This window comes from Rattus norvegicus, chromosome 17 (assembly GCF_021556685.1).
Source record: "Rattus norvegicus strain SHRSP/BbbUtx chromosome 17, alternate assembly SHRSP_T2T, whole genome shotgun sequence".
In the NCBI taxonomy this organism is placed as follows: domain Eukaryota; kingdom Metazoa; phylum Chordata; class Mammalia; order Rodentia; family Muridae; genus Rattus; species Rattus norvegicus.
The window spans coordinates 93,099,935-93,112,342 of NC_141550.1; the positions used below are offsets into that span (position 1 = coordinate 93,099,935).

The 12,408-nt window shown below is 39.2% G+C and overlaps 1 long non-coding RNA gene across 1 annotated transcript in view; it reads left to right on the forward strand.

Moving 5' to 3' along the window:
* The first annotated feature begins 5,294 nt into the window (after positions 1–5,294).
* LOC148000337 (uncharacterized) overlaps positions 5,295–12,408 on the forward strand; it is a 47,057-nt gene continuing 39,943 nt past the window's right edge. Inside the window, exon 1 of the long non-coding RNA XR_015641964.1 lies at positions 5,295–5,378. This is a non-coding gene — a long non-coding RNA (uncharacterized LOC148000337). The remainder of the gene's footprint in view (positions 5,379–12,408) is intronic.

Here is a 12,408-nt window from a genome sequence, read left to right on the forward strand (position 1 = left end):
CCTTGAATTCTTTGTATATTTTTGATATTAGCCCTCTTTCAGTTGTAGGATTGTTAAAGATCTTTTCCCAATCTGTTGGTTGCCTTTTTTCCTAATGATAAAGTCCTTTGCCTTACAGAAGCTTTGTAGTTTTATGAGGTCCCATTTGTAGATTCTTGATCTTAGAGCATAAGCCATTGGTGATCTAGTCAGGAAAATTTCCCCAGTGCCCATGTGTTTCAGACTCTTCCCCACTTTTTTTCTATTGGTTTGAGTGTATCTGGTTTGATGAGGAGGTCCTTGATCCACTTGGACTTAAGCTTTGTACAGGGTGATAAGAATGAATCTATTTGCATTCTTCTACATACTGACATCAAGTTGAAATAGCACCATTTCTTGAAAATGCTATCTTTTTTCCATTGAATGGCTTTAGCTCCTTTGTCAAAGATCAAGTGACCATAGGTGTGTGGGTTCATTTTTGGGTTTTCAATTAAATTCCACTGATCTATCTGTCTGTCTCTGTACAACTAACATGCAGTTTTCATAACTACTGCTGTGTAATACTGCTGAAGTCAGGGATGTAGATTCCACCAGAAGGTCTTTTCTTTTATTGTTGAGAGTACTTTTAACTACCTTCGTTCCTTTTTGTTCGTTTGTTTGGTTTTGTTTTGTTTGTTGTTGTTGTTATTCCAAACAAATATGCAAATTGCTTGTACTGTCTCTATGAAGAATTCACTTGGTATTTTGGAGAGTATATTGAATCTGTACATTGCGTTTGACAAAATGGCCATTTTTACCATATTAATTCTGCCATTCCATGAGCTTGAGAGGTCTTTCCATCTTCTGAGATCTTCTTCAATTTCTTTCTTCAGAGACTGGAAGTTCTTGTCATACAGATCTTTCCCTGTCTTGGTTAAAGTCACACCATGGTATTATGCATTATTTGGGAGTAATATGAAGGGTATCATTCCCTGATTTCTTTCTCAGCCTCTTTAACCTTTGAGTAGAGGATGGCTACTGATATCTTGGAGTTAATTTTTATATCCAGCCACTTTGCTCATTATCAGGCTTAGTAGTTTTCTGGTGGAACTCTTGTCATCACTTAAGTATACTATGATATCATCTGCAAATAATGATATTTTGATTTCTTACTTTCCAATTTCTATCTCTTTGACCTTCTTTTGTTTTCTGATTATTCTGGCTTAGACTTCAAAAACTATATTTAGTATTAAATAGCGAGAGAATGGGCAGCTTTTCTATTCCCTGATTTTAGTGGGACTGTTTAACATTTGTCTCCATTTAGTTTGATGTTGGCTCTGGTTTCCTGCATATTGCTTTTACTGTGTTTAGGTATGGGCCTTGAATTCCTCATCTTTCAGGACTTTTATTATGCAAGGGTATTGAATTTTATCAATTCCTTTCTCAGCATCTAATGAAATGATCATGTAGTGTTTATCTTTGAGTTTTTTTATAAAGTGGATTATGTCGATGGACTTCCATTTATTGAACCATCCCTCTATTCCTGGGATGAAGTCTACTTCCTCATGATGGATGATCATTTTGATGTGTTCTTGGATCTGGTTGCTAGAATTTTATTGAGTATTTTTGTGTTGATATTCATTAGGGAATTTGGTCTATAATTCTCTTTCATTTTTGGGTCTTTCTGTGGTATAAGTAATTGTGACTTCATAGAAGACATTTGTTCTGCTTTGTCTGTTTCTAATTTGTGGAATAGTTTGGAGAATATTGGTATGAGGACTTCTATGAAAGTCTGATAGAATTCTGCATTAAACCAATCTCGTGGTGGGCTCTATTTGATTCACAGACTATTAATCACTGGTTCTACCTCTTTAGGAGTTATGGGGTAATTTAGATGGTTTATCTGTTCATGGTTTAACCTTGGTACCTGATATTTGTCTAGAAAACTGTCCATTTCCTCCAGATTTTTAAGTTTTGTTGAATATAGGCTTTTTTTAGTAGGACCTGATGATTTTTTTAATTTCCTCAGATTCTGTTGTTTTGTCTCCTTTTTCATTTCTGATTTTGTTAATTTGGACACACTCTCTGTGCCCTCTGGTTAGTCTGTCTAAGGGTTTATCTATCTTGTTGATTTTCTCAGAGAACCAGCTCTTGGTTTTGTTGATTCTTCGTATAGACCTTTTTCCTTTCTACTTGGTTGATTTCAGCCCTGAGTTTGATTATTTCCTACCTTCTACTGCTCTTGGGTGCATTTGCTTCATTTTGTTTTAGAGCTTTCATGTGTGCTGTCAAGGAACTGATGTGTGTTCTCCCCTGTCTTTTTCTTTTTTGCAGTCAGTCACAGTTATGAGTTTTCTTCTTCACACAGCTTTTGTTGTGTCCCAAAGTTTGGATATGTTTTACCTTCATTTTCATTAAACTCTGAGAAGTCTTTTAATTTCTTCATTTTTTTCCTTGACTAAGTTATAAGTGAGTAGAGCGTTGTTCAACTTCCACGTATATGTGGGCGTTCTTTCGTTATTGTTGTTATTGCAGATCAGCCTTAGTCTGTGGGCATATGACGGAATGCATGGGACTATTTCTATCTTCCTGTATCTGTTCAGGCCTGTTCAGTGACTGATTATATCATTAATTTTGTAAAAGGGTCCAGGAGGTTCTGAGAAGAAGGTATAACCTTTTTTTAGGATGGAATGTTCTATAAATATCTGTTAAATCCATTTGTTTCCTAACTTCTGTTAGTTTCTCTACATCTCTGTTGAATTTCTGTTTCCATGATCGGTTAAATGGTTCATTTTCGAGAAGATACCATGAGGTGCTGAGAAGTAGGTGTATCCTTTTGTTTTAGGATGAAATGTTCTATTAATATCTGTTAAGTACATTTGGGTCATAACTTCTGTTAATTTCTCTATGTCTCTGTTTAATTTCTATTTCCATGGTCTGTCCATTGATGAGAGAGCAGTGTTGAACCCTTCTACTATTATTGTGTGAGGTACAAGGTGTGATTTGACCTTTAGTAAGGTTTCTTTTATGAATGTATATGCCCTTGCATTTGGAGCATAGACATTTAGGATTGAGAGTTCATCTTGGTGGATTTTTCCTTTGATGAATATGACGTTTTCTTTCTTATCTTTTTTACTGACTTTTGGTTTATTCAACATTAGAATGGCTACTCTCACTGGCTTCCTTGGACCATTTGCTTGGAAAGTCGTTTTCCAGTCTTTTACTCGGGGGTAGGGTCAATATTTGTCTCTTAGATGTGTTTCCTATGGAGCAAAATGCTGGGTACTCTTTACATATTCAATCTGTCAGTCTGTATCTTTTTATTGGAGAATTGAGTCCATTGTTGTTGATAGATATTAAGGAATAGTGATTGTTGCTTTCTGGTATTTTTGTATTTAGAGGTGGTATTATGTTTGTGTGTTTCTCTTCTTTATTTTGGTTGCAAAGAGATTAACTTTCTTGCTTCTCCTTGGGTGTGGTTTCCCTCCTTGTCTTGGGCTTTTCCACCTAATATCCTTTGTAGGGCTGTATTTGTAGAAAGAGATTTTATAAATTTGTTTTTGTCATGGAATATCTTGGATTCTTCTTCTATGTTAATTGAGAGTTTTGCTGGATATAATAGCCTGGGCTCACAGTTGTGTTCTCTTAGGTTCTGTATGACTTCTGTCCAGGAACTTCTGGCTCTCATAATCTCTGGTGAGTAGTCCAGAGTAATTCTTATAGGTCTGCCTTCATATGTTACTTGACCTTTTCCCCTTACTTCTTTGAAATTTCTTTCATTGTTTTCTGCATTTGGTATTTTGACTATTATGTGACAGGAGAAATTTCTTTTCTGTTCCGTCTGTTTGGAGTTCTGTATGTTTCTTGTATCTTTATGCGCATCTCTTTCTTTAGGTTAGGGAAGTTTTCTTCTATAATATGTTGAAGATATTTAATGCCCCTTTAAGTTTGGAGTCTCCTCTCTCTTATATACATATATTCCTAAGGTTTGAGCTTCTCATTCTTCCTTGGATTTCCTGTATGTTTTGGGCTGAGAACTTTCTGCTTTTTCCATTGTCTTTGACGGTTCTTCTGATGTTTTCCATGGTATCATCTGCCCTTGAGATTCTATCTTCTCTTCCTTGTATTCTGTTGGTGAATCTCACATCTACGACTCCTAATCTCTTCCCTAGATCTTCTCTCTCCAGGGTTGTCTCTCTTTTTGCTTTCTTTATTGTTTCTATTTACATTTTTCACTCATGGATGGTTTTGTTTAATTCCTTCTACTGCTTGGTTGTGTTTTCCTGTAATTCTTTAAGGGATTTTTGTGTTTCCTCTTTAAGGGCTTGTACTTGTTTACCAGTGTTGTCCTGTATTTCCTTAAGGGAGTTATTTCTGACCTTCTTTAAGTCCCCCATCGTCATGATAAAACGGGATTTAAAATCTAAGTCTTGCCTTTCCAGTGTGTTTGGATATCCAATATTTCCTTTGAAGGGAGAACTGGACTCTGATGATGCCAAGTAGTCTTAGATTCTGTTGTTTGTCTTCCTGTGCTTACTTCTCATCATCAGTTTGTCTCTGATGTTAGCTTGTCTTGCTGTTTCTGGCTGTGGCTTGATTCTCCTGTAGGCCCGTGTGTCTGCACTCCTGTGGACCTCTTTCCTGTTCACTTTCAGCCAGTTCCAAGAACAGAGTGTTCTGTTCTCAGGGTTGTAGTTGCTCCTGGCAGCTGATTTTCAGCTCTCAGGGAGGGCAGGAACTAGAAGGGTCGTGCCCCTGAATGCTCCTAGGACCCTGTGTTCAGAGGGCACAGATGACACTAGGCATTTTCAAGTGGGGTCTGGAATGTTGCCAGAGAGTATTCTCCTCAATTTCTCCCATTAGAATCTTTGTAACTAATTGCTAGATTGGTCAAGGAAGTTTAAGGCTGTTTAAAAATTATGATAATACACAGGTTAAATTAAAAATGATAAAAAAGAGATATAAAATTGTGGGAACACATTTGATATTTGGAGTCTAATTATTTATTTATTTATTTATGTGTGTATGTATTTATGAATATTTACTTCTATATATAAACAGAGTAATTTGAAAACTAATATTTTTATTAATGCTTTCACAATTTTAGATGACCAAACTGAGTCCACACGTAGAAGCAGCTTGACCCTCAAGAAGTTCTGATGTATCCAGGATCACAGAATCACAGGCTCACAGGTCAACAGGCTTGCAGTAGGGACAGGCTCCAGTGAGAGACAGCTAGACCAATCAAACCCAGAGATATACAGATGGCAGCACTCAAGCACAAGGACATAAGCAACAGAAACTGTTAATACTTGGCAACATCAGAACCCAGTTCTCCCATCACAGCAAGCCCTGCACCCCCCACACACCTAAAGGATCCAGATCTACATGCTCATCTTTGTCTATTCCACACACCATTTGTGAGTAAACTGCATACTTTTCAACCCGATTGTTCACCCTTTTTACTCTTGAATAATATTGTACGTACAGCTAAAGCAAAGAGCATTAACAATGTGATAATCCAAACAGTAATGAAAACAAAGAAAGAATATTAAATGGAGTAAGGGGATAAAAGAATAAAAATAGAAACAAGTCTGGTAGCTGGGAATATTTAACCATCTACTCTTTGTATTACAAAGTTCCATTGTCCAAATTCAGTGCTTCAAAACCAAATGCATAAATGCTTCATGTTGTTAGGGTATCACTATGTGTATTTGGTTTTTTCAACTGTATTTTTTCTTGGATATTTTATGTATTTACATTTTAAATGTTACTCCCTTTCCCAGCCTCGGCCATCCCCTCCCCCTCCCTCTGATTCTATGAAGACGCACCAACTCCCACCCACCCATTCCAAACTCAACACCGGCATTTCCCTACATTGGGGAAACAAGCCTTCACAGGACCAATGGCTTCCCTTCCTATTGATGGGGACAATGCCATCCTCTGCTACATATGTGGCTGGAGTCATGGGTCCTTCCATGTGTACTCATTGGTTGCTGGTTTAGTCCTTGGAAGCTCATGTGTGAGGTCTCATTGTATGATATTGTTGTTCTTCCTAAGTGTTGCAAGCTGCTTCACCTACTTCTGTCTTTTCTCTAACTCCGTAATTGGGGTCCTATTGTTCAACCCAAAGGTTAGCCCATCTGTATCAGTCAGGCTCTGGCAGAGCGTCTCAAAGACACCCATATCTGTCTCTTGTCAGCAAGCACATCTTGCCATCAGCAATAGTGACTGGATTTAGAGGCTGAATATGGGAAGGATTCCCATGTGGGGTAGTCTCTGGATGACCTTTTCTTCAGTTCCTGGTACACTCTATGTCCCTGTATGTCCTCCCATGAGTTTTTTGCTCTCACTATTATGAAGGAATTAAGATCACCATTTTGATCTTCCCACTTCTTGAGCTTCATATGGTTTGTGACTCGTTTCTAACATATCCTGAGCTTATGAGCTAATATCCATTTATCAGTGGGTGGTACCATGTGTGTTCTTTTGTGACTGGTTTACCTCACTCACGATGATATTTTCTAGTTCCATCAATTTTCCTAAGCATTTCATGTAGTCATTGTTTTTAAGAGCTGAGTAGTATTCCATTGTGTAAATGTACCAGATTATCTGTATCCATTTCTCTGATGAAGGACATCTGGCTTCTTTCCAGCTTCTGGGTATTATATAAATAAGACTGGTATGAACATAGTGGAGCATGTGTCCTTCTTATATGTTGGATCATCTTTTGGGTATATGTCGAGGAATGGTATGGCAGGGTCCTCAGGTAGTACAATATCCACTTTTCTGAGGAATCTCCAGACTGATTTTTAGATTGGTTGTACCAGCTTGCAATCTCACCAACAATGGAGGAGTGTTTCTCTTTTTCAGCATCCTCAATGGGTACATTTGCCACATGAGTTTTTGATCTTAGCCATTCTAACTGGTATGAGGTGGAATCTCAGGGTTGTTTTAATTAGCATTTCCCTGTTGACTAAGGCTGTTGAACATTTCCTTAGGTACTTCACAGCCATTCAATATGCCTCAGGTGAGAATTATTTTTTAAGCTCTGTACCCCATTTTTAATAGGGTTATTTGAATCTCTGGAGTCTAACTTCTTTAGTTCTTTGTATATATTCGATATTAGCCCTCTATTGGATAGGATTGGTAAAGAACTTTTGCAAACATGTTGTTTGCTGTTTTGTCCTAATGACAGTGTCCTTTCCCTTACAGAAGCCTTGCAATTTCATGAGGTCCCATTGGTCAATTCTCGATCTTAGAGCATAAGCCATTGGTATTCCGATCAGGAAATTTTCACCACTGCCCATGCGTTTGAGGCTCTTCCCCACTTTTTCTTTTATTAATTTGAGTGTATCTGGTTTTATGTGGAGGTCCTTGATCCCTCTGTACTTGAGCTTGGTACAGGGTGATAAGAATGGATCGATTTGCACTCTTCTACGTGGTGATCCCCAGTTGAACCAGTGCCATTTTTTGAAAATGCTGTATTGTTTCGTGTTTGATCATAACAATAGAAACCAAACTAGGGCACAGTTCATTCAGGGTTACAGGGTTATCCTAATGTTTATATTAGGATAGTCTATGGAATCTTTATTAACTCTAATGTGATGTCTATGTAGTAAAAGACACATGGCATGCTACATTAATCTGGTTCTAGCACCAGAGTTCTAAGTCTGTTACCAGATATAAATGCTTGATATCTCTAGGCATTTAATTTCTTTCTATCTCAACTGGATCTGGAAGCAGGAGAGAGACCACACCCCTATTTCAAACCCGAGCATGTATGGTGCGAAAGTACCTTCTAAGGTTCTTGTGCAGGGAGAGGCTGGCCCCTTAGCCCTGAGATAGGGGAAAAGGTGAACAAATAAACAGCACAAGAATAACAACTTTTTGCCCATAAAGGCACAAGCAGAATATCGTATGAGGAAAAACAGTCTGCCCTTGAGAACAGCTAATAACAGAAACGCTGTCCAACAGAGGTTACTATCCTTATTGCATGGCATAATAATGGTGGTAATGGTGTAGAGAACTGGAATCTCATCCATGGACACACTCTTCTATCTGCCTACAAGCCATGTAACCAAGAATGCCAGTATGACTGTGTTCAGGAAGACTTCTCCAGTCATTTCTTCTGGATGCTAGGCTCCTGATTTGGTATGTTTTCCTATCTGTGTACTGCTAGAGAATCCACATGCTGTTTGATAACAGTTCTTTTAAATTTTTCTATAATGATCTTTAGTAACAGACTATTTTTATGAACATTATTGAATAATTTCTTACATAAATTATTTAAATTTATGATATATTTGCTGAGAGTTAAGAATAATCAATACTGAAAGATAAATTGCCACTGTGGGGGAGCAGTCCACACTTGGGTCATCAATGCTTTGGATCCCAATGAAATCAAGTGAATACAGACATCTTCTATGAGTCTGTCTCCAGGAGTGATGGATTCTGTAACTTCTAGTCTATTACCTTCTGTGTGAAAATTGTTAGAATCATCAATAAAGTAGTTCATAAAAACTGTATGGAAAAGTAAAGCTAAAATGATGCAATGTGTGTTAGTTTATTAGTAGCAGATTATTTACTCCAAATGCCTAAACTGTTATTTTCAAACAACAGCATTTTCATAGGTTAAGTGTTAACCTCAAAAAATTACCATGGGTAAAAATAAAGTATTTTAAAAGTTATTAAATGCTTTAGTAACTGTCAGAAGGATTTAGTGTTTCTCTGTGGTTTAATGTGGAATTTATCCATGAATCCAAGAATGCTGCAGAAACATGAAAGAAAGTAAAGGAACAAACCATCAGTTCTGGAAGACAGCATTTTGAAGGTACAAGGAGATTTCTCCAGAAATACTCTCAAATGAAGGGTTGTCTTCTGAGGACATTCTTGAATTCATCAAAGATACCAAGAAACCCACCAATACTCTCTGTCATGCTAAATTTACAAAGAGAAAAAAATTAAAGGAAGATAATAATCAAATTTCATTGAAAGAAGTAAAAACCTTTATTCATATATTGAGTGATTATAAACAATCAACTGAGTCTGTCTCTGTCTCTGTCTCTGTCTCTGTCTCTGTCTCTCTCTCTCTCTCTTTCTCTCTCTTTCTCTCTCCCCCTCGCTCTCTCCCTCCCTCCCTCCCTGCCTATCTAATCAGGCTTAAAATATGTGTGTCTGTGGACAGGATATGTGTGTGTGTGTGTGTGTGTGTGTGTGTGTGTGTGTGAGAGAGAGAGAGAGAGAGAGAGAGAGAGAGAGAGAGAGAGAGAGAGTGTGTGTTGGCTTGAAATGGAGGCCCATTCACTTAATTAAGATCATAGGTGAAAATTGTAAGTTTGCTATGTTTTGAATATGACATGTCACCTACAAGATCATGTGTTAGAACTCTGGTCTCTGGGTAGTGGCAATCTTTGTGGAGACTGTGGAGGCTTTGGGAGGCAGGGCCTTTCAAGAGACAGAGTTACTGCAGGAAGGAGAGAGAGACCTTGAGGATTAATTATCTTTACCCTGTGTCCCTGCCTACATGCCGGACACATGTCATGAGAAACTCAGAGGTACAGCTTTGAGGAGTCTTTTCATGAAGCTACTGACATTTAAAACGGTCAGTATAGAATTAGTATTTTTAAAATGACTTTTGTTTACTTATTTTAACGTGCATGCCACAGAACCTGTGTGGAGGTCAGAGAACAACCTGTGAAATTAGCTCTTTCCTGCCACCATGTGGGTCCTGGGAATTGAACTCAGTTTATCCTGCATGGTGGTAAGTACCTTCACTCACTAAACCGTTTCTCTGTCCTAAGTTACCATTTCTTAAAATCTTTCTAGGGCAAACATATTGGCATGCATTTTTCAAAGTGTATCTTTACTGGTTTTAATGGGCATATGGTGGCCACAATCATCTGTAATAGGATCCAATCCCCTCTTCTAGTGTGTGTCTGAAGACAGCTCCAGGATACTCATATAAATAAAAAAAATCTTTAAAAAGGAAGACCCATAACTTACGTAAAAATGCTGGGCATGGTGGCATACACTTGTTATTTCCACACTGAGGAGGCAGAGATAGGAAGATCTCTTGGTCTTACTGGCCAGCTAGCCTGGCCAAATTCATGAGCTCCAGGCCAATGAGGAATCCTGTCTGAAAGACCGTGAATGATTTGTGTTTGTGCACCCGACACCTAAGGGTTCTCCTGTGTCTACATGAATGTGTGTGCGTGCAAAACACTCCTTCCCAGAAATGCAAACACATTTAAAATATGAGGCACCCTTTGGAGGCAACCACAGTTTACATCATTCTTTAATTTTGTGTTGCCCATTATTACACTTATAAAAACCTTTCCTTATTCATTAGAAAAACAGAATCATACAGGACATGGAAATGTAGATAGATTCAAAAGGCTAGCAGTGAGGAGTACAGATGCCATCCCTGTGGAAGCAAGTCTTTCAGAAGCTTTGCCTTCCTGGGCTGAAATGTCTGCTGTACGTTCCCTCGGGGTGCTGCAGAGGACAGGGGTCATGGATGGTCACACAAAGGGGAAGATCCTTCTTAACATCCAAGAGAGCTGGGAAACTCGATCATCTCATTTCCAGTTGCATCACTGACCACTCCAGGCCCTTCAGTACATGTGATCACCCAGAGATTCCCCTGCCAGACATAACTCTCAGAGCCATATCCCTCTACAGCTACAGGAAGGAAGGAAGCAGGCCCTACTCCACCAAGGTCCTTCAAGTCTTGGGAACCCACAGGTGCTCCACCCACTGATGATGAGGCTTCAGTAGCCCCAGCACTCAGCCCAGCATCTTGGCTTTGATTCTCTCTAAACACAGTAAAGGAAGACTCACCCTTCCTTGCCCATTCCTAACCAAGTACCCATGAGTCCCAGGGTGGGTTTCAAGTCCCAGGCAGGTAATGGGACAGCACACATATCTCTCAGTGTGCCTCCAGCTTTGGTCTAGAGCAGAGAGTGGTTTGGCATTGCTAGGTCCATGGCATGGTTGTTTCTTTGTGTGCACATGACAACATGAAGCAGAGGTTTGCTGTCATCTCAGAGAGGGCAATACTGTTTGCTGGTGGAGGAAGATGATTTGATATGTGCATAGAGCCTGCTCTGAACAAGTGCCACAGACAGCAATACCATGGCTTCAAAGGGGAGGGAAATTATAAAGCACGGACAATAGGGTTGATTTTTTTAAAAAAAGAGGTGGGTGAAAGTCTTTGCTCAAACCCAATGAGATCTGCTTAAGGGCACACAAGGAAGAGGCCAGAAGAAAAAAAAAAAAACTGTTCAGCCTCGGTTACTAATCCTGTCTTTAGAAGCATGCATTTTTGTAGTGTACATGATTGGAAGGCAGGTGAGGCTAAGACTGCTTCATCAGGGCATCCTTGCCTGCTAAACTGGGAAAAGAAGAGACCTAGTAGACAGGACAGTACTCTCAGTCCCCAAGGAGGAAGCAAGTCCATCAGTGGTTTCAGATGAGTCCCAGGTCACTGTGCTGGGCACATCCTGGAGACAGGAGCCTCAGTCTCAGCCATGCCAGTGTTATAGTGCCTTTGTCTGCCAAGTCACAGAGAAAATACATGCTTTCTTTTCTGTCTTAGTTGGGTCGGCCTGGAATCTTTAGAAGGCACCTAACCAAGCCAGACTCTGTGTCCTCCAGCAGGGGGCAGCACTACATAAGATTATTGTTTGAGATGGCCAGATTTCCACTATTATTACAGATTACAGTATTATTCCAGTAGGTGGCTTCTTGTACAGAGTTTTTTTGTTTGTTTGTTCTTAGAGGCACAGGTTGGACATCCTAGCAGAGCCCCGGGCCCTAACTAGTTAAAAGCTCATGGTGCTAATATTGCATGTTGTGTTTTTGTCTGCCCCTCTGGTGTGGGTCCCCCGGACGGTGTAATCTGTCTCTGTGTATATGGCTGTCCCGTGTGGCTTTGGGACCTTCCCTTTCATTTGACTCTTCTCTACTGCACTCAAATAAAATGTATATTATATATGACCTCATTATAGACCTTTACAGGGGGAAACTTTGCTTAAAGAAAAATGCCTTTGGAAACATGGTTAAGCAGATCTTGACATTTTAATAGGAAAACAATCTCATTCCCAAGCAGCTCACCTTAATACGGGTGTCCAGGACCAAAAGTTCTTAAGGATTAATGATGATGGGGTGGAGAAATGGCTCATTGGTTAAGATCTCATACTACTTTTGTTGAGGACATGTTCAGTTCCCAACACCCATGTCTACCAACTCCACCTACAGGGGTTCCAACAGTATAGGTCTCTACAAACACCTATACTCATGGGCACACATCACGCAGAGATATATAACTAAAAATGATCAGATATTTAAAACATGATGACCAAGCTTTCAGTAATTATTTAATCAGTTTAACATACAGTAACCTCCTTCTCCCTTGTCTCACCTTTGTGACGTTCCAGGGTATTTATG